At 39.7% G+C, this 25,857-nt stretch overlaps 1 protein-coding gene across 1 annotated transcript in view; it reads right to left on the reverse strand.

The window, feature by feature from the left end:
- Positions 1–25,857, reverse strand: part of LINGO2 (leucine rich repeat and Ig domain containing 2) — a 1,426,386-nt gene that overhangs the window by 177,762 nt on the left and 1,222,767 nt on the right. The window lies entirely within an intron of this gene.

Genomic DNA, 25,857 nt, shown 5'->3' on the forward strand with positions numbered 1-25,857 from the left:
ACAGAGGAGCCTGGTGGGCTACAGTCCATGGGGTTGCAAAGAGTCAGACATGACTGAGCAACTAGTTTTCTAAGCTTTTATTCATAATAGCTTATAGCTTTTATGACTACTTTAAAAATGGGGTGCAGGAAAACTTTGAAAAATGAATGTGCTAATAATAGGTTAACTGCTGGGTTTGCTATATAATTGAAAACATCTCCTTTCAGGCATTGATCAATTTTCCGTATGCATATCCTCTGAGGCATGGGGACCCAGACTTACTCATCATTTCAACATGATTGCAATTAGAGTGTGGAAGTCAGATTGGCACACTCTATTCTCTGGGTATGCAGTAATGGAGATCTAGAGGAAAGGTAAGAATATGCATGAACAGCTGAAGACAAAAATACTCTACTTCTGTTTACCCTCTCAAGAACTGTTCTGAAACACCAGGGGGTGATTTTTCTCGTACTGATGAGAAATCACATTATTAGGAAGTGTTCAGAAAATGCCAGTGAAGCTCTCATAGAATATAAGCTCTTTTTCTTATTTGGCAAATATTCTCTGGTCTCCTGTTTGTGCCAGGCATTATTCTATGCCCTGAGAGTATCACGATGAATAAGACAAAATAGTGCTCTGATGATGCTTTTAGTCTATGAAGATAAATAATTATAATGAAAACAAAAGACAAATAGACAAATGAGAAAAATACTAAATAATGGTTCACAGAAAATTCAATAGGGGGATTAAATTAAAAAAAGATGGAGAGGTAGTTTGGGCTGACTTCTGTCTCCCCTAAATTCATGTGTCTTAATCCACTAATGTGATTATTTTGGGAGATGGGCTTTAGAATAAGGGGATTAAGGTTAAAAGAGGTCATAAGGATGGGGCCCTAATCTGACAGGATCGATGTCCTTATAACCACAGTCCCCAAACTTTTTGGCACCAGGGACCAGTCTGGTGGAAGACAATTAGTCCATGGACGGAGGTTGGGGGGATGGTTTCAGGATGATTCAAGCCCATTCCTACTGTATGTTTTCTTTTTAATCTAATGCTGGCACCGATCTGACAGGGGGTAGAGATGGCCCAAGGCTGGGGCCCTCTGTGCAGAAGAGAAAGAAAGATCTCGGTCTCTCCCTCTCACCCCCCACCAAGTGCACAGACTGGGGAGTGGCTCTGCCCGTCACCATGGACTTCAAACCTCAAGAACTGTGGGAAATTAATTTCTGTTGTTTGAGCCACCCAGTCTATGGTACTCTTTTTCCAGTTTTAGTGAGATAGAATGGATTTCTCAGTCAATATTATGATGCAACAATGTATATTTTTAAGGTGCAGGACATGTTGATTTGATATACTTCTATATTGCAAAATGATGACCATCAGAGTATTAGCACCTACCTCCATCAGGTCATATAATTAGCATGCCTATTTTTTTTTCTTCTGGTGAGAAGACTGAAAACCTACTCTTAACCTTCAAGCATATAATATAGTATGGGTAACCACAATCACCATGATTGGGCTATACATTACATCCCAAGAACTTACTCATATTACAACTGGAGTTTCTACACTTTGACCGCAATCTCCCCATCTCCTCCACCCCTAGTCCCTGGTAACCACAATTCTAGCCTTCATTTCTAAGAGTCAGGCCTTTTTAGATTCAACTGGTGATGTTTAGTTATGGCAACTCAAGCAGAGTGAGACAAGAGGAAAGCTCACACAATTTTAAACAGATTCCTTATGACTCTTATTTTTTTCTAAGTTGACACAAAGACACAAAGTATTCAGGCCTGGCGACTGCTCTTACTATACATTTGAAAATGTTTAATTGTCTTCTCCTGGCCCAGTGCACTCCACCCTTCTTAAATGAATACTGTGAGAGAATAAAGAAGTCTGAGTAGATAGACAACTCCTTATTTCATCCCACTTCTGACCTAGGAATTTGCTGTAGAGGCTACATGACTATGGAGTGCTGTGTGTATTCCTGATTCACGTCCACATTCCCAATTCATTGCTTCTATTTAACTCACTTCTTCCTTCATCTCTTCCCAGCTTGCTCACTCTCTTCCCCCTCCCCATCCCCAGAGGAACCACAATGTAATCTGAAATTTGCCAGTGAAACAGTTTTGCTCACTATCTGCGAAGCCTTTGCCAGTTATTTAAACTGTATGGATCTTAGTTCCTTTAGCTATAAACTGGGGAAAGAATAGTTAGATCACAGAGGAATAGCTAATATGATACAAATAAAAGTGCCTTGCCCATGGGAAAATGAGTGCCATTTTATTACTGGTATTCCCCCTTTCCCATCTTAGTCTAGTCTCTCATGCTTGAGCAACTAGTCCTACGCAAGCAAAAGAGCCTAGGCTTTCTCACGGTGTTTGCAAAAGGTATTTCTTTATCTGGGATACTGCATGTACCCCTCCTTCACTCCCTAATCCCTCTGCCTTGTGAACTCTCTGAGGTTTTTCAGGTCTCACTTGGCTCTTCTGCTGTAGGTCCTCCTAACACCAGGCACCTCTCACTCATCACAGTTGTCTTCACACTTGTTCGATTGTTCAGTATCTGTCACCCAAGAGTCAAATTTTTACGAAGGCCAGAATTATATTTATTTTGTTCCCTATTATATCCATAGCACGTATCACTGTTATTAGTATAGAAAGGTGACAAAAAATTTAAAAACCTTCATTTTAATAATTTTCTGCAAAATTGCCCATACAAGTGTCGTCTTTAAGAGTAGAATGTGACCTTGGGAAAGGTACTTAACTTTGTGTCTTGATTATTTTTAGTCTGTAAATCATGGGGTTGGGTTAATAATAACTAAGGTTTCTTCTGCAGCTACAAATCTATGACTATCTTTACTTTGCATATTTCTGAGCCACTCCATCTCATTTGTTTCAATAATTCCTTTGACTTTACTCCCAGTGTTTGCCCACTAACCCCCAATAGTTACAGGACAGAGTGTTCCTTAACAGTAATCTGAAAACCTAAACCTTTTCCTAGCCGCCTAGAGAACAAAGCAAGAAGGACCAGGGCTAATTCACCAAGACAATCTCAGATGTCAACTTCAGTCAGTGGGTTTGCTCAGCCTTATTCGTGCTTCATTTTTAGGGGCAATGCATGCATTTTCCCCCTCCTAGATATGAAACATCCCATATGCTTGACCACTTTTGAAAATAGGCGAGTCATAAAAGTCTAAAATTCAAAGCTACTGCAACCCCCCTACACTCATCCCTTCTCAGAAAAAGGAATCCATTTTAGAAAGCTACTTCATGTTTCAGGACACAGAACTGAAGAGCCTAAAGTCGAGTCTGTGAGAGTTGCTCTAAAAGGAACACAGATATGAGAAAAACAGCAGTGTGAGTCCATTGATGCTCAGACACAAATGAAAGCAAAAAGCCAGTGGCACTGCCAGAGCCCTGTTCAAATGGGTGCAGACAGAGGCCTTAAAGCTTTCCCTGAATGAGCCTTCCCTTTGCCCGCGACTCTGAAAGCTCTCTTGCGGCTACAATACCCAGCTACTCAATACCAAATGCCATCTTTGAAAGGGAACACAGACTCTGAGGTCCCTTTAAAGTTGTAATTAGGTTGTTTCCCTTATGAAAAGGCTGGAGGAAAGGGGTATATAAGCCAACTCTCTCTTCTCAGATAAAATTACCTTTGAAGAGTCTCAGGCAGCCAAGTGTGCTCCCGCTATTAAACAGCATGTCACACCTGATGCAGTGATTTAATGCTCTGGTACACTTCCACGTAAGGAGGGCACAGTGGAAAATTCCTTTCTCCATGCACTGGCCCTGAGCTTTTATACACATTTCATGGCACCTTCATCTCATTTAGAAATGTCTGCTAGTCATGTCAACCCAGCCAAGAGGGAAGCAAGAGAAAGAAGCATCAGACTTACTCAGGAGTGTAAGTTTTTGGAACCATAGGCTTCTCAGTGCTGCCCAAGTTACTTCTCCTGTTAGGTGTGTTAGGAATGAAAAAAAAAAAAAAGACAATAAATAGTATAGACTGCCACCTGGGACTGTTAGCTTCTGGCAGCAAGAGTCTCAAAGGATGAAAACTAATAGTCCTTGAGTACTTGCTAAGTGTCAAGAGCATTCTAAGCACTTTATTGGATTTTCCCATTTAATGCATCAACCCTGTGAGATAGCTACCTTATCTATTTTTTTTAAATAGAGACTAGGAAACTGAGTCATAGCAAGATATACTAATGTGCTAAGGATCATACTTGGGGATCAGCTTCAAAGTCATCCCATCTTAAGCCCATTCTTTGTCTCCCACTCTATGCTGTTAAAAAAAAAAACAAAACAGAAAAGAGGGCCAAGATCACGAATTTCTCCTTCTGTGAGCTTACAGGAATCACAAGGGGAAAAATGGCTCTAGGGAACTTTTAACTCTGACCAGCTGTCTCATTAACTTATAATCATATTTTAGGAAGTGAATAATTAGAATGGATGTAGCTGGTTCAGAGTAATTGTTCTTCTAATTATTCATTTATTCATTCAACAAATATTTGTCCCCTTCCTCAAGGAGCTTAAAATCTACTAGAAATAGGGGAGTTCGAAAAAAAAAAAAACAAAACCAGATAATTATAGTGCAAACAACATAATTTAATAAGGTAACATGTAAAGGGCTTCCATATTAATTGTTCAATGAAGTGCAGCTATCTTTTATTTTCAAAAATAGGAAAGAATGCTGCAATAGAGATATTCATGGATTTTTAGAGGCACATAGAGGGGAGGGATAAATAATTTCTGGAGAAATCATGATATATGAAGGTGATATTTAAACCACATCTTACAGGATGAGTAAGTGTTTATTAGTAAGACCAGGCTGAAAAGTATAACAATAACAACACATGGGAACTATAAGAATAAAGGTGTGAAGAATCAAAGTGTCAAGAGAATGAATGAGTGTAGGCTGAGTATGCAGGACTGGCAGGAAAATACTACAGGTGTTACTTCTCTGAATAGCAGATTTTACTTAGAGTGACTTGAACCGACTTGAATGTCATATAATACACACAATGCAAAGTATCAAATTATCTCAGTTTTCAGAAACCTTTAAAGTGAAAGTCACTCAGTTGTGCCCGACTCTTTGCAATCCCATGGAATATACAATCCATGGAATTCTCTAGGCCAGAATACTGGAATGGGTAGCCTCTCCCTTCTCCAGGGGATCTTCCCAACCCAAGGATAGAACCCAGGTCTCCTGCACTGCAGGCGATTCTTTACCAGCTGAGCCACAAGGGAAGCCCAAGAATATTAGAGTTGGTAGCCTATCCCTTCTCCAGAAACCTTAATGATGTTTTTCCCATCAAAATTAAAAGCATAATGCTAGTTTAATAAAGATAAGGCAGTGCTTTTAACAATATGCTGCTACTGCTGCTAAGTCACTTCAGTCGTGTCCAACTCTGTGCGACCCCATAGACGGCTGCCCACCAGGCTTCCCCATCCCTGGATTCTCCAGGCAAGAATACTTCAGTGGGTTGCCATTTCCTTCTCCATTTAACAGTATAGTAACACTCAATAAGCTACCCAGTTTGGGGGGTGGCAAGTAGATACAGTGTGGGTGTATAGAACAGAGAGTTTGACAGTGGGCATGATGAGAACAGGGCTTCCCAGGTGGCACTCCTGCCTGCCAATGCAGGAGTAATGTAAGAGACATGGGTTTGATCTCTGGGTCAGCAAAATTCCCTGGAGAAGGGCAGGGAAACTCATTCCAGTGTTCTTGCCTAGAGAATCCCGTGGACAGAGAAGCCTGACAGGCTGCAACCCATGGGGTCACAAAGAGTAGGACATGACTGAAGTGACTTAGCATGCATGCACGCATGATGAGAAGATGTCACACTGTGATTTTTGGAAGGTTTAGTAATCAAGGTATTATCTTCATAGAAAACCAGAATAGGCATAAGTTCTAATTGCATTCCACATACACAGTTAATTTTTACGGTACCATCAAACATATATACTCCTACGTAAGTATTCATTATTTTTGTACTGAGTTTTTGAAGATTTAACTCAAATGTATAATGTGAGGCTCTTACCAAAATACATGGACATTAAGTACAGCACAAATTACAAATATATGATGAATGTTTTGCAAGACAGAGACTATCCTTGTCATGAGTCTGGGATCTTAACAGGAAAAGAATCTTCTATTTAGCAACCTAAGGCAAAAAGTTCTGAATTATTTGCCATCTTATATAAAACTTAATGTTATATATTTATGGTGAGGGCTTTGAAATTAATTTGAAAATAATTTACCCTCGATCCTTGAATTTCTACTACCCTGAATTAAAGAAAATCTTGGTTAAAGCATTTCACTTTTGGCAATCAAGTAAACAATAGTATGTGTGTGTATTTAAGAGGCTTATTTCTTCTATGAACCTGTGATAACAGAACATACTTTGAATAAATTCTATTCAAGTCAATCAAAAGATTTCAGAACCTAGGACAGCAACCACAAAACCTGATCACCTAGTCAGGGCTGCTAACCTAGAAAACTCTGAATCATAGAACACTAGAGCCAGAGGCTGTTGGAAAAAAAGAAGTCAGAAAATCTCATTATAGATGAGAAAACGGAGGTCCAACAGCCATAACATAAGCTCACCCAGGTAGTTAGTAGCCATTTAACATCCACCCAGATGTCCTTATTTCTACTTCAGTTCTTTTCCCCTTGTATTCTGTGTCACTCAAAAGTCCTAAGGGTTTGGGCTTCCCTGGTAGCTCGGTGGTAAAGAATCCATTTGCCAATTCAGAGACACTAGGCTGATCCCTGATATGTGAAGACCCTACATGCCACAGAGTAACTAAGCCTGTGTACCACAGCTACTGAGCCTGTGCTCTAGTCTAGGAGCTGCAACCACTGAGCCCACGGGCTACACTGCAGCTGCTGAAGCCTGCATACCGCAAGGAAGAATAACCCCACTCACAGCAACCAGAGGAAGGCTGAAGCAGCAATGAAGACCCAGCACAGCCAAAAATAAATAAATAAAATTATTGTGTTTTTTTTTAAAAAAAAAAAGAAAAAAAAAGCTCTGATTGTTGCCCCTTTGACGGCCAGAGCCACATTTGGGCCATTCTAGTATGCCCATAAGTCTAAGTCTTTGTACACATTGCTAAGTTGCTTCAGTCGTGTCCAACTCTGTGCAAACCCATAGATGGCAGCCCACCAGGCTCTGCTGTCCCTGGGATTCTCCAGGCAAGAGTGCTGGAGTGGGTTGCCATTGCCTTCTCCAAGGCATGAAAGTGAAAAAAGAAAGTGAAGTCACTCAGTCGTGTCCAATTCTTCGCGACCCCATGGACCGCCGCCTACCGGGCTCCGCCGTCCATGGGATTTTCCAGGCAAGAGTACTGGAGTGGGTTGCCATTGCCTTCTCCGTTGTACACATTAAAGGCTTAGAAATAATTTATTGACTAAACAAATTTGAATTTCTTAGACTGAATGAGCTGAATTCCTATGGAATGAATGCAAATGATTAACTGGAAAATTTTACAGGATTAAGTTCTCAGTTTATCAGTCAATCCCTCTGGACCTATCTTGGAATTCCAAGGTGAATGCATTAGTCATTGTCTGTATAAAATGCAGTACTGTCTTGGCTCAGAGAATTAGAGACTCATGTTGAAAAGGCTGGGGTTAAGGGTTCAAATTATATGCAAATTGTTCATATTAGATTGTTTGAATGCATAAGCTGCTATCACTAGCTGGTCTCATTCTCAGAAAGAAAACAAGAAAGTATTTACACAGGTTAACTAAAAATATCTCATTTCTTAACTGAAAAATTTCTTAAAAATAGATTACTTAGTCATAATGAAGTAGTTAAAAGCATAGGCTCTAGAACTTAACTCTCTGGAATTAAATCATAGCTTTACTATTTAAAATATGTGTAATCTTGAGCAGGCTTATATAACCAAAGTGACTATAATAATGATAGATATATGATTAAATAAGGTATCTAAGGAAAGTATTTGGCATGGTGGCTGGCACAGAGTAACACTCAATGAATACTAAGTTTTATCATACCTTGTACCTGATATTTAATTCTTCCTTCTAAGAACCATGAATTACTTACCCCCTGAATTTATTACCTCTAGAGGACTGCAGATGTATAGTCTTGCTTTTGAGGGTAAACATAGAGAGGACTTGATTAATTAAGTCTAAAATACATTTGTCAAGTTGTCTCTAGTAAAAATTTTAAACCAATCACCTCTATTATTTTACTCCTAGAAATATGAGTAAATAAGCTGTGAGAAACAAGCAAAAAAATGCTCTAGATTTTTTTTAATTCTTTTAAAAATTAATTTCTGTTTTAATTGGAGGCTAATTACTTTACCATATTGTGTGGTTTTCACCATACAGTGACATGAATCAGCCACGGGTGTACATGTGTCCTCCTGTCCTGAATCCCCCTCCCCCTCCTTCCCCACCCCTCTAGGTTGTCCCAGTGCACCGGCTTTGAGTGCCCTGTTTCATGCATCGAACTTGGACTGTCATCTAGTTCACATATGGTAATATACATGCTTCAGTGCTGTTCTCTCAAATCATCCCACCCTCATCTTCTCCCACAGAGTCCCAAAGTCTGTTCTTTATATTTGTGTCTCTTTTGCTGTCTTGCATATAGGGTCTAGATTTCTTTGAACCAATATAACCTCAATTCATTTATTTTATAGCTCAAACTCCCAGTTAAAATACTGTGTTTCCTTTCTTCCCATATACATATTGTGGAGAAGAAAAGACGGGGGGAAAGTGGAAGACATTTTTAAAATGCAGCTTAACTTTGAAAGATTTGAGCTATGCTTAAATTTCAGTGGGGAGTGGCTCCTTAAAAGGTAATATGGCAATTTAACAAGAAAATTTCCCCTAAAACAAGCTGGAAAAAAATAGAATTTATGCTAATGGAACTGAGGTGGGAACTAAATACACTATAAAACCCTAGGCTGCTATCCCAAGGACAAAAAAAGATGTGGAAAACCAATCTAAAGTAATTCAGTTCATCACAAAAACACATTGTCCAATTGGAGGTACTGTGAATAATACCTTAACGCCTGTCACAATAGATGGTGATGGTCTTTCTCTTACTCTTTTACGCTCAGGCAATCTCTTTGTGCAACTTTATTTGTATAGTTAACAATCTAAATGGGAGAGCTCTTGTGAAGACTTGTGCACTGTTATTGTTGCCAGGGAAACTGGGTCTTAATTTCCCGTGGCTGAATGCCCAAGAAAACTGGCTACCTAGAGGGGAAAAACTTGGGAACACAGGATTTGTTGGAGCGTTTTAGCGTTTGAGGGTCCTGTTTTGGGGCTTGCAATTTAAAGTCAAATTGTAAGCTTCCTCCTTTGCTCCATGGGATTCAAATGCTAAACCAAATAGCAGTTTGATTTTCAGCTGATGCAGTAATACAGTGATTATCAGTCACAGCAATCTGAGTTTTAATATGGAAAAAAAAAATGAGTGTAAGTCTTTGTTCAATTCCACTGGAAGCAACCCATCACTATTTTTCTGACAGCTCAAACCAGCTTATGGGGAAAAGCCTACTCTTTCAATTTAGAAGATTTTCTTGCCCAGACCAGAGAGCTTTATGTAGGTGCTTTTGTGAGGTATTCTTTAATGCCTCACCATAGTGAGTATTTTGTGTGGAATAGACGAAAATGCAAGAAGCAAACCTGCCTGGATTTTTAAAAAAGAAACCAAATCTCGTATTAGTATAGTCAAAAAGATCCATTGTATATCAATTTATTTAGATTGTTTCAACTTTTGTTTCAAAAATTATTTCAATTTTTGTCTTATTTTTCCTAAAATTAAATATTTTAGGTACATTAATACACAAGTTTGCAGTCCCCTGGCCAAAATAGAATCCAGACTGTAAATTTATGACAAAAGCATTCGGTAAAGTAAACTATAAAGAAATAAGAATAAAGTGAAAAGAAATATGGGGATAAAGTGCTAGAAAGAGTATGTGTACAGGCTATAATCTCTCTCAGTACAGAGGCTTTTTTTTCCCTAGGGGCATATAGATTTTTTGATAAATTTACATAGTTGTAACTAAACTGAAAGTAGCTTTTGAATATTAGTAAATGTCTTTGATTTTATTTCACCCACATGGAAGGCAATAACCCTAAGATGCTCTTGTAGGACTTTGGCTCTTTTCCTGTTCTCACAAAGGACTTTAACCTCCTCCAAGTTTAAATCCTTTATCTTTGATTACCCTTACTTCCTTCTGAGTTTCTGTCTTTTTTGTTGTTGGGCTTGGTAGCACTCCCGTGGAACCTTCGGGAAAACAAAAGGACCTGTCCTTTTTGTGCTTGGAGCTTCTGCAGCGAGTAGATAGGCAATCTAAATGAAATCGGCTGGGTCTCTTGGCAGTAAGCCACAACGACAACGGGACAATAGAATCCAAAATATGTCTCTTACAAGAATGTTCCTCAGAGAAATACTCCAAGGTTTATGAAATATATCTTTGAGAAGATTGTTTTATTTAAAGGAGAGAGAGAAAAAAAGAAGCTTGTCTAAAGACTAGTGAATAAAGAAAAACTGGGCACTTAAAAAATCCAATTTCTTGTCATTACTCCACTAGAATATGAATCCGTGAAAAGAAGCATGAAAACTCAGAACTACTGAATTATATATACAGCCTTTGTGCTATTAAAAATAAATATCTCAGAAAATGTAATACTTAATGGTCTTTTAAGTTGATACGGATTGAAAAATTCACAGCGTTGGCAAAATAAATGCCACCATTCTCATTTTATATATGAGAAGATAAACTAACAAATGAATGGACTTACCTGGACAAAAAAAATCACAGCTAGGAGAGGACAGAATTCTTGGTCTCATAAAACTAGCAAATGATACTTCTCTTTACTTACTTTCTTAAATTCAGTATCTTCAAATATTTTGAGATAAGATATAAGAGCGCTTAATACAAAAACACTCAGTGGTATGTATGTTTTCTTAAGTTCCAGCTCAGGGGACAGATAGCTAGTTTGAAAAGCCATTAAAAATAATTGTTAGGAAAGATAAATGCAAGTTCTAATGCTTTATTATTAGCACTACAAAGGTTTTCTTGAAAAAAAATGTGAAGATGTGTTAAGAATTTATAGTGTGTTATATATACAAACATGAGGATTAAGAGAAGGAAAATAACAAATGTTTAGTGTCTGCTACGTTTCAGATAAATATAAAATCTCACTGAAACATGCATTTTGTAGGATTGATTTCACCATTATTATTTTATAAAGGAGAAAACGGGGAATCGGAATTTTTCTCTAAGCTTCCCAGAGACATAGAGGCCTAAGTGGAGTCAGAATCAGACATATTTGGTTCCTAAACCTTTGTTTTCCCACCATGCTACAGAAGAGTGACTTAATATATTTCATTATGAAAATTGTGCAATCATTCCTCCTTCTTGACTTCTTGGGAATAAAAAGCAAGCCATCCCCAAATGATGACAACTTGGCCTTCTTCTTGACTTTTCCACTTCCACACCACCATCACAGTATTAACAAAACACAGGTTATGTTTTATAATGTGTGTAGCTTATCTCATGTGCTTTTGAGAGTTCTAATTGCAACTGTTATAATTCTTTATTCCTGAGAAATTTGTTATGAAGGAGGTGTGGAGAATACTTGCTTCTGGTGTCTGTGTTTTCTGATGCTAGGATTAGAAATATTCCGTCAGTCAGAATATATATATATATATGACATCAGTTCAGTTCAGTTGCTCAGTCGTGTCCGACTCTTTGCAACCCTATGAATCGCAGCACGCCAGGCCTCCCTGTCCATCACCAACTCCCGGAGTTCACTCAGACTCACGTCCATCGAGTCCGTGATGCCATCCAGCCATCTCATCCTCTGTCGTCCCCTTCTCCTCCTGCCCCCAATCCCTCCCAGCATCAGAGTCTTTTCCAATGAGTCAACTCTTTGCATGAGGTGGTCAAAGTACTGGAGTTCAGCTTTAGCATCATTCCTTCCAAAGAAATCCCAGGGCTGATCTCCTTCAGAATGGATTGGCATACAATAATATATGGCATACAAACAATTTATTTTCTGTTTTTTTAACCCTGTGGATCACATAGTCACCATTTAAAAAAACACTAAGTTACTCATCAATATTTTCTTTTTTCATTCTTGAGCCTTTTTTCTTTTCTTTTTTTTTTTTTTTAAAATTGGGACCCAAGTTGAATCAAATAGTTGAAGAGGCTTAAATAACACTGAAGAGAGGGAAGACACCACTTCACAGTTGTTAGGCTGTTTAAAATTGCAACTAAAAAGAGTACTATTTCTCCTAGCTTCAAAGAGATAATCTTCAAAGTAAAAGAACATGTTAATTGCTCAGTTGTACCCATGGACTATAGCCCACCAGGCTCCTCTCTCCATGGAATTCTCCAGGCAAGAATACTGGAGTGGGTAGACATTCTCTTGTCCAGGGAATCTTGCCGATCCAGGGAGGGAACCCAGGTCTCCTGCATTGCAGGCAGATTCTTTAACATCTGAGCCACTAGGGAAGCCCAATTAGGAGATCATATTAATGTTTCAAAAAGGAAATCAATTTAATTAACAAAATATGCAGAAGTAAACAGCTTTTAAAAATGGACTATACAGACTTCCCTGGTGATCCAGTGGCTAAGACTCCATGCTCCCAATGCAGGGGGCCCAGGTTTGACCCCTGATCAGGGAACTAGATCCCATGTGCCACAACTGAGACTTCGTATGATAAAATTCTGAATACTTCAACGAAGACTGAAGGTCCCACATGCTGTGACTAAGACTCCACATAGCCAGGTCAATAAATATTTTTTAAATGGAGTATAAACTTAGGTTTATATTGCAGCATTATTCACAATAGCCAAATATGGAAATAATCTAGCTGTCCATCAATGAATGAATGAATAAAGAAGATGTGGGATGGGAAGAAATATTAATTCACAATGCAGTATTATTCAGCCAGAAAGAAGGAAATCCTGCATTTATATTTCAAATCTGAAAAAAAAAAAGTTAAAGTCATAGAGATAGTAGAAAAGTCACTGTCAGGGGCTGGGGAGTGTGAAAGATTGGGGGAAGGTGGTAAAGCACAAACTTTCAGCTATAAGAGGATTAAGATCTGAGGATCTAATGTAAAATATGGTGATTATAGTTGATAGCAGTGTCTTGTATAATCGAAGTTTGTAAGAGAGTAGAAATTAAATGTCACCAAAACCAGTAAATGATATGTGAGGAGATGGATGTATTGATTGAATGGGAGAATCTTTCCATAATACGTATGTACACCAATTTACTATGCTGTAGTTATATATTTTACATCTGTATTTGTCAATTACACTTCAATAAAGACTGATTAAAAAGCTTAGGTTTACTTCCCTGTGAATATGAGGGTAACATACACTTGGTTCTGGCATTGACTCCACTGATCTGTAAGATCAGCAATGTCTCTTCTTTTATCTCTGTTGCAGGCATATGCTTCCCAAACCTGCACCTTCTGGGAGAAAGGATACCTTCTGAAGATAAAAGGCCTATTTTGAGTCAAGAATACACTCACTTATGTAGTCCTCAGGGCACAGAGCGTGATGTCCAGCACACACTTGGCACTCAAGATGCTTTTGTAATTGACCTTGTTACTGAAATTAAACAAACTGTGAACCTTTTTATAAAAGTAGGATAAGTATCCTTTGAGATTCCCCAAAATGACGTTTAAAAACTACAATTCTTAGCATGGAAAAGGCACAATAAAATTATGGGATATCTTACGGGATAGGCCTTGTCTTAGTCTATTTCTGGCAATAGAAACCCCCATTATGATGGAGATGTCATTCATAGTTGGCATATTACCATGGATTCTCTCAAGGCATGACTTTCCAGTTGTTGTTTAGTTGCTAAGTCGTGTGTGACTCTTCTGCGACAGCATGGACTGTAGCCCATTGTGTTCCTCTGTCCATGAGATTTCCCTGGCAAGAATACTGTAGTAGGTTGCCATTTCCTTCTCCAAAGTATCTTCCTGACCCAAGGGCCTATTCCTTGAAGCATTTTCTTGCTAACAGTCTTAAGTCTTATGGCTTAGCAGCCATTAACCTTGGTCATAATTCACAGTTCTTACCCCATCTGGATTCTAGAAATTTGATACCACTGTATTACTTTAAGAACTATGTTTGAAGTTAGCCTGTTAAAATCATGCACTAAAGTTTAGGAATAAGATTTAAGATAAGACTTTGGGAGAACCAGTTTAATTTCTTTTTATAGGCATAGAAGATTGCACTTCAATTGTTTACCATCCCTGGTAATCTCAGAGTCAAACAGTGGCAAAGAAAGTTTTTCTTGAGCGCAAACATATTACATATATAATGGTACACAGTATACCATCTGCACATTCCTATTAAAAGAGAAGAAAGGACCTGGGGGACAAACTATATTTATCTTGTTCTTTCCTTCTCTTTTGAACAGTTTCACACATATGGTTCAGATATAATTTTTTATTTACCTTTGAGTAAACAGAGCTCAAACTTCTTTCCCCTTATGAGTTAAAATACTAGCGTCATTGGTAATACCCCTTTGGCTATCAGAGAAATGGGATCACTACCTAGGCAGCTGCTAACATGCATTAGCGATGGATGTGCTGGGACACACACCAGCTGTTAGAAAGAGGCAGAGCATATGCAGGAAAGAAAAAAGGAGCAATACTGCTCAGCTATTAAAAAGAATGAAATAATGCCATTTGTAGCAGCATATATGGACCTAGGGATTGTTATACTGAGTGAAGTCAGAGAAAGAAATATCCTATGATATCTCTTATGCATGGAATCTGAAAAGAAACGATACAAGTTAACCCATTTACAAAACAGAAACAGACTCACAGAGAACAAATTTATGGTTACTGGGGGAAAGGGTGGAGAGAAGGGATATTTAGGGAGTTTGGGATGGACATGTACACACTGCCATATTTAAAATGGATAACTGATAAGGACCTACTGTATAGCACAGAGAACTCTGCTCAATGTTATGTGGCAGCCCGGGATGGGAGGGAAATTTGGGAGAGAATGGACACATGTATACGTATGTCGGAGTTGCTCTGCTATGCACCTGAACTACCCCAACTATACTCCAATATAAAAAAGAAAGTTAAAATAGGAAAAGGAAAAACAGAAGCAAAACAAACAAGTAAACAAACAAGAACAGAGGAAAGTAGCTGCCTTCCTTCTATGGTCCTTACCCTGGCTTTTTATTCAATTCAAGCAATCCGTAGTGAAAAAAATAGAATACCAGTAATATTTTAGTGACAACTGCTCAAAAGATGATGACATGTTGTGTCATTAAACAGAGGGCTGTGTATTATTCACTAGTCCTACAGGATGAGATAGATACCCACAAAGAAGGAGGGTTGGCAGGGAGCAGTCTCTGGAAGGCCATTTCAAATCTCTCAGTGTCAAAGGGAGTTGTACTTCTGGTAGATCATCCAGAACTCTGGAGCCAGAAGATACAGTCAAGTACATATATATTCTTTAGCAAAAATACTGGAAAGAGTAGAGAAGGAAGGAAAATGTGTGTATCCACAGGTTGTTTAAGCTTCTTGGTGCCAGAGGGAAACTGGGGCAATAAATTCCTTGCTTAATCAGTAAGTCATGTCCAGCTCTTTGTGACCCCATGGACTATAGCCCACCAGGCTCCTCTGTCCATGGGATTTCCCAGGCAAGAATGCTGGAATGGGTTGCCATTTCCTCCTCCACGGGATCTTTTCGGACCAGGGATTGAACCTGTGTCTCCTGTGTCTCCTGAATTGCCAGCAGATTCTTTACTTGCTTAGCCATCAGGGAAGCCCAATAAATTCCTTAAGACTTTCAAAAGCCCAAGAAACATGAAAATGCATTGGTTTAAAAGAAAATGTGGGGCATGTGGTTTCTGCCACAACTAAAGATATGTAATAGATGGCTCAGACCAATAGCTATTTCATATATTTACAAATGTGAGAGGGTTTGTAAACCGAACAACTCAAATGTAACACATATAAAAACTCTTCTTAGCAACTTACATGTTGAATATTACAGTGGCCGTCTGGAAATAGATTATGGTCAAAATGTCTGCCCAAGTGCTGAAGCTGGGTCTATGGTTCCCCTAGCACTTTTCTGGAGCCAAATTAGACCCAGCCTTATAACCATATGCTGGTGACTATAGAGCTTTGTCAGAATTTTGTCCCTGGGACAGAAGATGTTTCAGTTACACATCCTTAAGGTACACTTAGATATCTAAGCCCAGGACTTGGAAAGTAAGAAAAGAGATACAGAAGAAGAAACTGAGGAGTGATGTGTGTGTGTGTGTGTGTCTGTGTGTGTGTCTGTGTGTCTGTGTGTGTTTAAACAAAGAGGATGTTGGGTTGAACCCATGAAACTAAATGTTGGCATTAATGAAAAAACAATAATATTGCCTGAGGCTGACCAATCACTGACCACAGAGCAGTTACTTCCAAACCCACTTCCAGAAGTTCAGTTTTTACATTCCCCAAATGTCTCTAATTACCAGCACACTTATCCCATCATTTCTGATAAATATTCTCCAGTGAAAATGAGTACCCACCAAATTACCCCTGTTCTCCATACCAACAGGATCTTAAATTCTAATCATTCAAATTAATCTGAGCGTGGCTGACCTAAATGAAGTGCCTTAAGTATTAAGTAGCTCAATAACCTCAAGAAGAATAATTTTGATGAAGGGCCAGAAGAATCTCTCCCCTCTGCCAGTGTGTGATGTTAATTCCTCTTGTCATTTTTTTTTGTAGCCAAAGTATGTGAAGTTATCATATTATATGCTATATCTCAACAAAATGAGTTACGATAAAAATTCATTTCTAAAGGTTCAAAATTCGAAATACCTATATTTTATGAGCTGTGGCCACCATATAAATGACCTGGAATGATCACAGAATAGTCCTATCTGTCAGGCTATTTGGAGGAGGTCCAATCGAAAGAACATAGCCAAAAGTGACGGATATCAGGAGTGAAAGACCAGCCTGCCTTATCAGGCAGACTGAGATAAGCCACTGTAAGCTCATTACCATCTTACAGGGAATCTCCCTTAAACATGTTTCTGTCCCTTTATTTCCATGTCCATGTGAAAACCACTCTTACATGATATTCCTAAATATGAATTACATGTCTGAGATGGTTTGACTTAAACTACAGGCTAGTAGGCAGAGATTATGTTCACTTTGGGGTTACCTGGGGGTGCCTCAAAGCAAGAGGCAGTCACACAATTAGAGGCTTGGGATGCTCAGTGGGTAGAGACTTGCCATAGGCATTCACAGGTCACAGACAGAGCAAACAAACATCAATTTGAAATGGAAGTGACAAATCAAAAATCAGAGTATTAGTGCTAGTTTTTTGGGGTGTTAAATTTGTTGGTATGGTTAATTGCTCTTCAACTGGACAACAGTGGTAAGGAATAAGATATTACTCTCCTTTATAGAAAGGAGACTTCCCTGGTGGCTCAGATGGTAAAGCATCTGTCTATGATGTGGGAGACCTGGGTTCGATCCCTGGGTTGGGAAGATCCCTTGGAGAAGGGAATGGCAATCCACTCCAGTACCATTGCCTGGAAAATTCCATGGACAGAGGAGCCTGGTAGGCTACAGTCCATGGGGTCACAAAGAGTCGGACACGACTGAGCGACTTCACATTAATAGAAAGGATGCTCCCTACCTTTATTTTGGTTTGTTCTTAGGGGCAGGGTACAAAGGGAAAAGAAAAGAAAATAGGTCTTTAGCATTTTTTTTGTGTGTGAATGAAGTACTGTTTTAGATACTTCACCAGCATCCTTTATCTATTAGTCTGTACTATCTTAGTAAAAGCTATTTTAAAGATGATTAGATTGCTTGTTTTCTTTGATATTAAGTTGCATTGTTTGTTGTTGTTTTAGTCACTAAGTCGTCTCCCACTTTACAGTGGCCTCATCGACTGTAGTCCACCAGGCTCCTCTGTCCATGGGATTACTGGAGTGAGTTGCCATTTCCTTCTCCAAATGAGCTGCATGAGTTCTTGTATATTCTGGAGATGATTAATCCTTTGTGAGTTGCTTCTTTTGAAAATATTTTCTCCCAACATCTCAGGTTGGGGGGAGAGGGTGGGATGAATTGAGAGAGTGGCAATGATATACATGCACTACTAGGTGTGAAGCAGACAGCTAGTGGGAATCTGCTAGATAGCACATGCCACTCAGTTTGATGCTCTGTGATAACCTAGAGGGGTGGGATACAGGAGGTGGAAGGGAGACATAAGAGGGAGAAAATATATGTATACTTCTAGCTGATTCGCATTGTCGCGCAACAGAAACTAACACAACATTGTAAAGCAATTATACTCCAAATAAAAAAACAATAAAGAGGAAATGGAGACTCACCGAAGTTCCTTAAGTACTAGGTGGGAGAAGCTGAACTGGACCTCAGGCCAGCCTGATTCTGTCTACAAGACTGGCCACTGACAACTCCTTCCTTCACTGTATGTACCTGCCATGGCTTTGATCTAGAAGCAGAGACTACTGTCCCTTCCCTTGAATCTGGGATGGCTTGGTGACAGCTTTGGCCAACAGAATATATATATAGTCTATAGTGGGACTTTGGAGGTCAAGCTTCAGGAGGTTGTTTGCTTTTACTCTCAGAAGACAGTCACGATATAAAGTATAATTCTGCTGTTGAGGAGATAATTCCTGGAGATGAGAGACTGCACAGCCCAGCCAAGCTGCCAGAACCCTTACCATATGAAGCAGAGATAAGCTATTCTCATTAAGCCCTGACCAGCTTGCTGAATTATGGGCAAAAAAAAAATGGACACTGTTGTTCTAAGCTGCTAAGTTTTGGAGAGGTCTGTTATACAATAATAGATAACTGAAAAAGATGACAAAACTCTATTTCTTCTTTTGTGGTACTCACTTCCTTTTATCTATACCTTAACTATGAATTCAGTAAGGAAACTTTAGGCTGAGTCAAAGGGGGTACTCAGCATGTAGCAGTGGAAAAGAACCATTCTAAGGTTCTTGTCATTTTAAGCAAGAATGCACTGAGTAATTACAAAGTGCCTGGCATCATTTTGAAGCATTTACCATCAAAACAACCCTGAGAGGTGGGTACTGCTTTTAATCCCTGTTTTACAGGTAAGGAAAGGGAGGTGCAGAAATGTGCTTGGCAGCTAGAAAGTTGTACATACAAGATCAAAACGTTGCGTCCAGAGTTCAGAGCCTCATTCTCAATTCTTAAGCTGTATTGGCAGGACTTTCTTGATAATGATACTGGAATTCAGTCAACCGAAAAAAGTAGCTATAGCAAGAGTTCAACTTTTGTAACTGAAAACGTAACACTTGATTTTCAAAAGCCACACTATATACTGCCCTGAAGAAATTTCCTTGGAGAGAAGATGTAGATAATGCACCAAAAAGTACTTAATAGTTGCAATCCCAAAAACACAGAGTTAGGGGATAGAAGGATCTGCTGCTAAATCACTTCAGTCGTGTCCAATTCTTCAGGACCCCATGGATTGTAGCTCGCCAGGCTCCTCTGTCCATGGGATTGTCCAGGCTAGAATACTGGAATGGGCTGCCATTTCCTACTCCAGGGTGCCGAGAGCCAGCATGGGGAATCCCGCCCGTGGCAAAGGTCATGAGGAAAGGGGCCTGACAAACGTAAAGGTGGGATCAGGCCTCAGGGGTCCCCCTGGACTTTCTCGAGCATCTACCCCCCAAACCAGAGTCTGCCTGCTTTACTGTGTTATGCTTTCCACCTACTCTTCTGACTTTACAGGGGGGGGCTGTCCCCCACCACCTTCCTCTAAAAGGAGTTAACTTGGAGCTGCCGTTAATAAGTCTCCTGGACGTAACAAGAGTGTTTCAATCCAAAAACCCCTCTGATGGCTTTCTAGCTTGCCTGACAGGTTTATTCAGACTCTTACAGCTGCGCATGTGATTTTTCGCGTCCTCCCAACCGAGAGAGGTACAGGAAGCTTAAAACATCCTAGGAATATAGGGCCTTCCGAGGAGTCAAAATCATTAGAAAAGGACTGATTAAGGGTTTCATTGTTGAGCCAATACTTGCTGCCAAGTGTTCATATCTTTTATTTGCTGATATAGTTGGCATGTAGAAAAAACAGGTAGTAGTCCTAGCACTAGCAACATTAGATCTTTGAGTTAAGTACTTTCTTTGTTATAATCCACTGCACCTTTGTTCTACAGGAATGTAACTTTATTTAGTACTTTGAGGGTGATGCAGATTAAAGAAAAAACACTTGAAGGGAAAATGAGTTTTCTGGTTGATAGACATTTATCTAGGAAGAGAGCCATAAAAATGTTAACAGGCCTCTTGGCCAGAAGATAATGTCAATCACCTGAGACTTTTTGTATACGGGAAGGTATGCAAAAAGAAAGCCTGGTCTCAATAAGGATCAGGACTGCTGCCCCTGCATAACTCTGCACATTCCATTATTTCTTTATGTACAACTTGGGGAATATAAGCTGCCTTTGAAAATAAAGTTGTGGGTCTTGCACCGATGCTTGGCTCCCCCATGACGTTCTCTTCTTATTCTCCCTTTGCAGGCTGAATTCCCGTCTGGAGCATAGAGGCTTGCCGTGTCTACTCATTTGCCTGGGCTTCTAAGACCCATGGGAGAGGGAGCTCAAGGTGGGGCACCCTCCACTATTCAAGCGGGTGCCTGTGGCCTACGTAGATGGTGCACGTTCCTTGTCTCGGAACTTTATTGGCTTTCTATGTAAACCAAGGAATTTCAGCCTCTTTTCTCCTCTATTTTCTCCACTACACTGTTCTTTCCTAGTCTCTCTATATCTCTAAACAAATAAGTCTCTCCTCGCCGACACCATCTCCCCTTCGAATTCCCTGTATCCACCGGGGCTGGACCCATCTCCTGCATTAGCAGCTGGGTTCATTACCACCAGTGCCACCTGGGAAGCTCAGAGGGAAGATCAGATAAGAAATCTAAGGATAAGGAATACTCTGGGGTGTGGAAAGCCTTCTCTCTATGGTGGTCCCTTCCCATGTCCCTGACCGTATCTAAAGCCATTCCACAGAATGGAAATAAAACTGGCATGTACAATAACAGTTTTGCTATACTTTTTCTGAGTTGCTGCAGAGTTTGGAGTCAGAAAGTCCTGGTCGGAATAGTGATTCACCATTGACTCACTCTGTGACCTTAGAAAGTTCCTTTACCTCTCTGACTTCTATGGACAAAACGGGGATAATGATGGCCAACCTGTGGTTTCTTGTGAAGATTAAAAGAGATTGCCTATGAGTATATGTGCATGTATCTCCATGCAATTGTTATTTTTATTGTGTATTGCTCATGCTCCTGTAACTCTGAACCAAAATTAGAGGTGATAAATTAGGAACTTAAAGGAAAAAATCCTAGACAGGAGGAGAGTGAAGAAACCTGGATCAGACAATAAGGTTGGAATAAAGAAGAAAGCATGATTCTTCAAAAGTCAAGAGGGGAATTCAGTCATACAGCATTTTCATTGAGGGTCTCCATTTAAACTATCTAATCAGATTTATACTTTTCCTCATCTCCACATGTAAAATTCAACTAGGATGTGCATTAGTGAACTTTCTAGGATGCTCCAGTCAGATGTCAGTCTTGCTTCATGGATTCACAGGGTGATGAAAAAATACCCCTGGAGTTTATTTGGCTCCACCCTTTTATTTCACAGGTAAAGGAAGATCAGAGAGAGACAAGGGCTTGTACAAGGAGACCCAGCTTGTGAGTGACACAACAGATACCAAGACCAAGGTTTTCTGACTCCTCAGTAAGGGTCTTCTGAACAGAAGTTTTTCTCGGGTGAAAAAAGAAACTAACTTGAAATAGCACTGATTTGTATTGGTGATTAGTACTGCACCTAGATTAAAGCTTATCACCAAACACCACACAGGTTCAATTAAATAAATCAAATTAGCATTTTTCTTGTGTGTATAGGAGGTAAATATCAGCCCCATTATACTTCCCCTGCCTTTATTTTTCTTAATTCTAAAACTTACTATAGTACATAGTTCTAAGGGTAGACCTAACTTAAGGAGTAAATATTTATAAATTCTCAGCCAAAGTTGGGCAAGGGTTTTTTAGAGTGGTTTAGTCTTCCTAGGATGTGGAGCTCCAAGTCTGGCTATTGATCTCTTGGACCCATCCTCTACTAGTCTCTGACCTTCGGTCTGGGCCAGTGGTGACCATGAATCCTGGTGACACACAGCTCTCACCATCAACAAGACAAGCCAGATGACAGAATTCCCTTTCTGTAGTTTTTGTTCCATCGTGTAACTGAGCACTCCCAGAAGCCTGGGCTCTGCCTTTCCTCCAAGTGTCCTGCTTTCTGGAACGGTGTCCATGTGCACATCTAATGAGAGATTCCCAAGGGGACACTCTTGGTCAGATGCTTAGAACAGCTAATCCAATCCTCTCCCTCCTAATAGTCCCCCAAATAGGACAGACCCTCCCTAGGTGAACAGATCTAGTCCATTTACCTGACTGTCCCCATATGCACTGTACCCATCTTCTCGTAAGCTATGGCTCAACTGCCTGAACTAGGGCAATATGGGGCAAAAGGAAAACTTAAACACCCAATTAGTTTCTATTAGTTGTCCAATTGTAAATTTGGAAAATTTTTTTGATCAAACATACAGGTATTTGGTGTAGAGATATTTCTGGTAATTGAAAATTACACTGCAATATATTTTTATTGTTATTCTAATTTTGGTTTATAAAATTGAAAAATGTTTAATACTTGGAAAATAAAAAAGCAGATAAGAGAAAAGTGTGTTTTGCATTTTATAGAGAGGAAAATAAAAGAGATTTTTAATTTAACCCAGAACATAGGAACCTTTCCAGTATAAAAACTCATGTTCCTGTGGACTTCTATCTTAGTTGAATTTTTTCCCCTTAAAATGCAAGAAGTCACAGAATAAACTCTTCAGACCCCTTCATGTGTTTCAGGGGCCCATAAATATATTTATTGATCTTCAGCTAAACTCTTGGGGATTTTGTCAGTTCTAACCTTGATTCCCGTGTGCAATAGAGGACTTTTCTAGATTTAGAAAAGTCTCCATTTTAGGTGCTGGTTTGAACTTCAGACCCTCTAAAATAGATCTTAAGACTCATCAGATTTCTGAAACTTGCTGCTTATTTTCTGATTCAACTGTATTTGTTCAGCTGTGACTGTGTTACTTTTGGATTCAAGAAGGTCAACTACGGATAAGTCTGCTATTTGATTCTCCCTCTGACTGAGACTGTAAAAGGTATTTAAGCCTCCACATGGAGGGTGTATGTTAGGAGGCATTGCCAGATTTGCTAACCTTTAGTTCTTTTTCTTCCTGATCTAAATTCAAGTTTTTGTGAATCTCTCCCCATGTGTCCAATAACAATAATCTTTTAGAAGTATCTGTAAAAATAGGGTATTGTTCCTACCCCTAGGAGTTTACAGTCTGGCTGGAAAAATAGACCATGTAAACATGCTAATAAAACCAATGCTATCATAAAGTACATAATAAAAATCATTAAAAAAATCATAGTTTGTGCTACTGTATGGAAATTAAAAAATGGGAGGGTTATCTTAAGAGGAAGGGAGCTTTATCTTAAAGCTAATTTAGCTAGTACTTGGGCTAATTCAGCAGAGTAAGACATTCCTGTTGGCAGATACTCTAGACCAAATGTTCAGAGATGGGAAAAATTCAGATTCTGAGAGGCAGTTCAGTTTGGCTTCAGGAAAAAGGTTATGCATACATGTCCCTATGCAGTGACTTCCAAAATATGGCCCATATCTATATTTGTTTCAATTCTATCTTTCCAATTAGAACCTGTACAATAGCCAAACTGGTATATTTAGAATTCCACAGTATGTCTATGCTTTCCCATCTTTACATTGATTGATGTTTCTTCCTTATCTTCTTCCATCCTGATTGTCCCACCTTCCTCCATCTCTCCTCATAATGAAGATTGAAAAAAACAAAAGAGTTTTGCTCTCTGTTGCCAACTCTAGTAAATTCACAGAGTTTGGGAGGAGTGGTGGCTGCGCGGGCCCAGGAGGGCCTAGAGGAGCCATCCCGTGTTGAAGGTGAGGAAGGGTGGTGGTGAGGAGATACCCCTCGTCCAAGGTAAGGAGTAGTGGCTGTGCTTTGCTGGAGCAGCCATGAAGAGATACCCCACGTCCAAGGTAAGAGACACTCAAGGAAGATGGTAGGTGTTGCAGGAGGGCATCAGAGGGCAGACACACTGAAACCATACTCACAGAAAACTAGTCAATCTAATCACACTAGGACCACAGCTTTGTCTAACTCAATGAAACTAAGCCATGCCTGCAGGGCAACCCAAGACGGGCGGGTCATGGTGGAGAGGTCTGACAGAATGTGGTCCACTGAAGAAGGGAATGGCAAACCACTTCAGTATTCTTGCCTTGAGAACCCCATGAACAGTATGAAAAGGCAAAATGATAGGATACTGAAAGGGGAACTCCCCAGGTCAGTAGGTGCCCAATATGCTATTGGAGATCAGTGGAAAAATAACTCCAGAAAGAATGAAGGGATGGAGCCAAAACAAAAACAATACCCAGCTGTGGATGTGACTGGTAATAGAAGCAAGGTCCGATGCTGTAAAGAGCAATATTGCATAGGAACCTGGAATGTCAGGTCCATGAATCAAGGCAAATTGGAAGTGGTCAAAGAGGAGATGGCAAGGGTGAACGTTGACATTCTAGGAACCAGTGAACTAAAATGGACTGGAATGGGTGAATTTAACTCAGATGACCATTATATCTACTACTGTGGGCAGGAATCCCTCAGAAGAAATGGAGTAGCCATCATGGTCAACAGAAGAGTCCGAAATGCAGTACTTGGATGCAATCTCAAAAACGATAGAATGATCTCTGTTCGTCTCCAAGGCAAATCATTCAGTATTACAGTTATCCAAGTCTATGCCCCAACAAGTCACGCTGAAGAAGCTGAAGTTGAACGGTTCTATGAAGACCTACAAGACCTTTTAGAACTAACACCCTCAAAAGATGTCCTTTTCATTATAGGGGACTGGAATGCAAAAGTAGGAAGTCAAGAAACACCTGGAGTAACAGGCAAATTTGGCCTTGGAATGCGGAATGATGCAGGGCAAAGACTAATAGAGTTTTGCCAAGAAAATGCACTGGTCATAGCAAACACCCTCTTCCAACAACACAAGACTCTACACATGGACATCACCAGATGGTCAACACAGAAATCAGATTGATTATATTCTTTGCAGCCAAAGATGGAGAAGCTCTATCCAGTCAACAAAAACAAGACCAGGGGCTGACTGTGGCTCACAACATGAACTCCTTATTACCAAATTCAGACTCAAATTGAAGAAAGGGAAAACTGTTAGACCATTCAGGTATGACCTAAATCAAATCCCTTATGATTATACAGTGGAAGTGAAAAATAGACTTAAGGGCCTAGATCTGATAGAGTGCCCGATGAATTATGGACTGAGGTTCGTGACATTGTACAGGAGACAGGGATCAAGACCATCCCCATGGAAAAGAAATGCAAAAAAGCAAAATGGCTGTCAGGGGAAGCCTTACAAATAGCTGTGAAAAGAAGAGAGGTGAAAAGCAAATGAGAAAAGGAAAGATATAAGCATCTGAATGCAGAGTTCCAGAGAACAGCCAGAAGAGATAAGAAAGCCTTCTTCAGCGATCAATGCAAAATTAGAGGAAAAGAACAGAATGGGAAAGACTAGAGATCTCTTGAAGAAAATTAGAGATACCAAGGGAACATTTCATGCAAAGATGGGCTCGATAAAGGACAGAAATAATTTGAACCTAACAGAAGCGGAAGACATTAAGAAGAGGTGGCAAGAATACACAGAAGAACTGTACAAAAAAGATCTT

The sequence above is a fragment of the Ovis canadensis genome, chromosome 2 (genome assembly GCF_042477335.2).
Source record: "Ovis canadensis isolate MfBH-ARS-UI-01 breed Bighorn chromosome 2, ARS-UI_OviCan_v2, whole genome shotgun sequence".
Taxonomy (NCBI): Eukaryota; Metazoa; Chordata; class Mammalia; order Artiodactyla; family Bovidae; genus Ovis; species Ovis canadensis.